Source organism: Lissotriton vulgaris, chromosome 9, assembly GCF_964263255.1.
Source record: "Lissotriton vulgaris chromosome 9, aLisVul1.2, whole genome shotgun sequence".
Lineage (NCBI taxonomy): Eukaryota > Metazoa > Chordata > Amphibia > Caudata > Salamandridae > Lissotriton > Lissotriton vulgaris.
The window spans coordinates 1,178,500,681-1,178,504,247 of record NC_141697.1 but is presented as its reverse complement, the minus strand read 5'-3'; the positions used below and the strand labels follow the sequence as shown (position 1 = coordinate 1,178,504,247).

The 3,567-nt window shown below is 41.5% G+C and overlaps 1 pseudogene; it reads right to left on the bottom strand.

Moving 5' to 3' along the window:
* Positions 1 to 2,944: 2,944 nt before the first annotated feature.
* Positions 2,945 to 3,156, bottom strand: LOC147692976 (NADH dehydrogenase [ubiquinone] 1 alpha subcomplex subunit 1 pseudogene; annotated as a pseudogene).
* Between the last annotated feature and the right edge of the window lie 411 nt (positions 3,157 to 3,567).

Here is a 3,567-nt window from a genome sequence, read left to right as displayed (position 1 = left end):
TGGAATGTCCTAACATCGGTCAGTTCTGGGAGGAAGTGCTGTCTACCTTAAATTGTATTATGAACACTTCATTAGTAATTTCATTGCCACTAATCATCTTTGGAATCGAGGACAGTATTTCTGGCGAAGCAAGATCTTTTCTGTTTTATGCTATTCTGTTGGCTAGGAGACAGATCTGCATAAGGTGGGTGGAAAAATCTGCTCCAATATATTCGGATTGGCTCACGTCAATATACGAAACATCAAAGGTGGACATGGCTAGAGCTTGTAATAACCGTAATCTGGCTTTTTGGGATCTGTTGACACAGTGGAGATAGTGTTCCGGGGTTTTTTTTTTTTTTTTTTTTTTTTTTTTTTTCTTTTTCCCCGGGTCCTATGATTATGCCAACACTACTCCTTGGACCGGGTCTGGCCCCGATACGGTGTTTTGGTCCTGCAGGTTGAGACATACCTAGATGGAGTCAGCTTAAGAATTTACATTTCCCTTCTCCTTGGGACTTCTCTGCCACCAGTAAAATATCTCGGAGTCCAGTTCCAGAGATGGGTTTCATCTTTTTGGTTCCCTCTCTTGGTTGGGGACACGCAAGGTGGTTGGCATTTCCTAAGCAGTGGGTAAGGCAAATGAGGACACAAAAAAAAAAAAAAAAAAAAAAAAAAAAAAACAATGGGTTATGTAGAAAGCAAAACATCTGCAGTTACAAAAGAACATTATTTTTATGACTTCATCCTTTGGCAAAAAAAAAGTAAGTTAAAAACGGTCAGTTTACGCGCTGTATTCTATGTGCGATTATTTTTCATAATTCTAATAAATAATACATTCTTAACAAGCATTTCACATTTTTCTTTGTTATACAAAGAAACATTTTTCTGAGTTATATGAAACATTTTTTTAATTAAATATATGATCCTTTCAAGGTCAAAAAATGTAAACATTTTATGCATGCTTCTGCACATCTTATCAAACTACTTGTAAAGCAACGCTGCTTTAAACATTTTGAGGTCTAGTAAGAATAAGTATGGCTACCTACTACAATTTTGCACAGTTTAAACACATTTTGTTCATTTAAGTCTACACGTTAATATTGCACACATATTTTTAACTACATTAATTTTGTGTTTTGCTAAAACGCTTTTTTTAAGTGTCTGTCCATTGCACGTCCAGTGACTGAAGTAATATTTTCTTCCCCTCAACTGCACCTTGTCAGTGGTGCTTCTTTCCCCTCCCAGCCATCGCTTCTCTGTGTTTTCTCATTCAGTTAGCAAAATTCAGGTACCGCTCTTAAAAATGCCCTGATAAAAGCGCCCGTCTTTTCTATTCCCGTGCTTGCTGCTATGCACATGCACTACCTTATCCTGAAACTGGTACACTACTGTTTCATTAACATATGTAGTGTGCAACTCATTTGGGCGGCATGTTGTAGTTCAATGCTATAATTTAATCTGTGTGCAAACGTCTCGTGCACTGTTTGACATCTGTAAGAAAGCACAAGCTCCTTGCATTTTAATTTCTAATGCAACTGCACGTGTTGCACAATGTTAAAAAATATATTGAAAATAATCAACAGATTTGCGTGCCTGGAGCATTGCAACAAGCATAATACAACCATCTGGGTAGCTCTTGTGAAACGTGACAGCAGTACAATTTAGACGGGAGAGATACAGAGAGCGACAGAGATTTGTGTGCTTGTCTCACAATTCCACACAATTCACTTCACTCCAATCCGTGCCACATAATGCCACACAATTCCACTCCATGCCACACTATGCCACACAATTCCACTCCATTCCATTCCACACCACACAATGCCAAACAATGCCACACAATTCCACTCCACACAATGCCACACAATTCCGCTATGCTTCACACCACAGAATTCCATTCCACACCTTGCCACACAATTCCACTCCAACCCTCTCCACACAATGCTACACAATTCAATTCCATACCATGCCACATAACGCTCCACAATGCTACTCCACGCACATGATGCCACACAATTCCACTCCACACAATTCCACTCCACTCAATGCCACACAATTCCACTCCACAAAGTAAAAAAATACCACTTCTCTCTTCCATACAATGCCACAAGAATCCACTCCACACAAAGCTATAAAAGTCCATTCCACTTTACTCAATGTCACGCAATTCCACTATATGCCCTACAATGCCACATATTTCCACTCCCCTCTACTCTATTGCACACAATGGCACTCCACTCCAGTCAGTTCCACTCCACAAAATGCTACACAATTCCACTCTACTACACTTTCACACAATGCCACAGAGCTCTTATATACTCCATTCTACACAATGCCACGCAATTCCCCTCAACTCCACTTCATGCAAAACAAAGAACACAATTCCAACCAACTCTGCAACACACAATGCCACACAATTCAACTAAACTCCATGGCACAACACACAAAGCCACACAATTCCACTCCATTTCACATTGTGCAAATGCACACAATTCCACTCCCTGGCATACCACACAACGCCGTACAATCCCATTCCACTCCATTCAATGTCAGTCAACTCCACACAATGCCACAAACTTCTACTCAACATCACATCATGTCACTCAACACTTTGCCACACAATTCGACTTCATGCCACACAATTTCACTCCACGCCAAACAATGCCCCTCCACTTCACACCACACAATGCCACTCCACACTATACAATCCCACTCCATCCACACAATTCCACTCCATGCCACAAAATGCAACTCATTTCCATGCCACACAATGCTACTTTACTTCACTCCATGCCACACAATTCCACTCCATTCCTCTATACACAATTCCACACCACACAATTCCATTCCACTTAACTCAATAGTCTTTATTTCACAGGTTTCTATGTATAGAGCAAAGCAAAATGTGTGTCCTTAAGTTGTTTCCACAGTTAAGAAATTCTTCTTTCAAACAAGGAGTTCCTCAGTCAATATTCTACAATCCTATTGATTTATAGTAAAGTTTAACTCGAGAAATTCGTCTACCTCGTTGCATCAACTGTCACTTGTACAGGAGCAATGCCACTCTCTTTTCCTTGCCTCTTTGGCAAAGCAATTAATCCAGATGGTGGCCTGACCCGGAACCATCAGACAACCAGTCAGGATGGCAAGCCCCGGAAGGATCTCGTACCACATGAGAATGCAGGGAAGGGTTTTCTTGCTATTAGGACGGTGCACTGTGCCAGTCTACTTAATTTCACTCCACTCACTTCCACCCCATTCCTCACAATTCCACTCCACTGCACTCAACTCTACTCTACACAATGCCACACAATTCCACTCCTCTCCATGCCACACAATTCCACTCCAATTCATGCCACAAAATTCCACTCCAGTCCTCAGAATGCTCCAATGCCACACAATTCCATTCCCCTCCATGCCACACAATACAACTCCACTCCACTACTTTCCAGGCCACTCCTCACCAAACTACACTCAACTCCAGTGGCAGCCGGTGGAGGTAAGAGCGGTAGGGCGGGGGCGTTGACAGATGACCACGAGGGAAAAGAAAAAGAAAAGAACAAGCATTGGAAATGCAATAGGTCT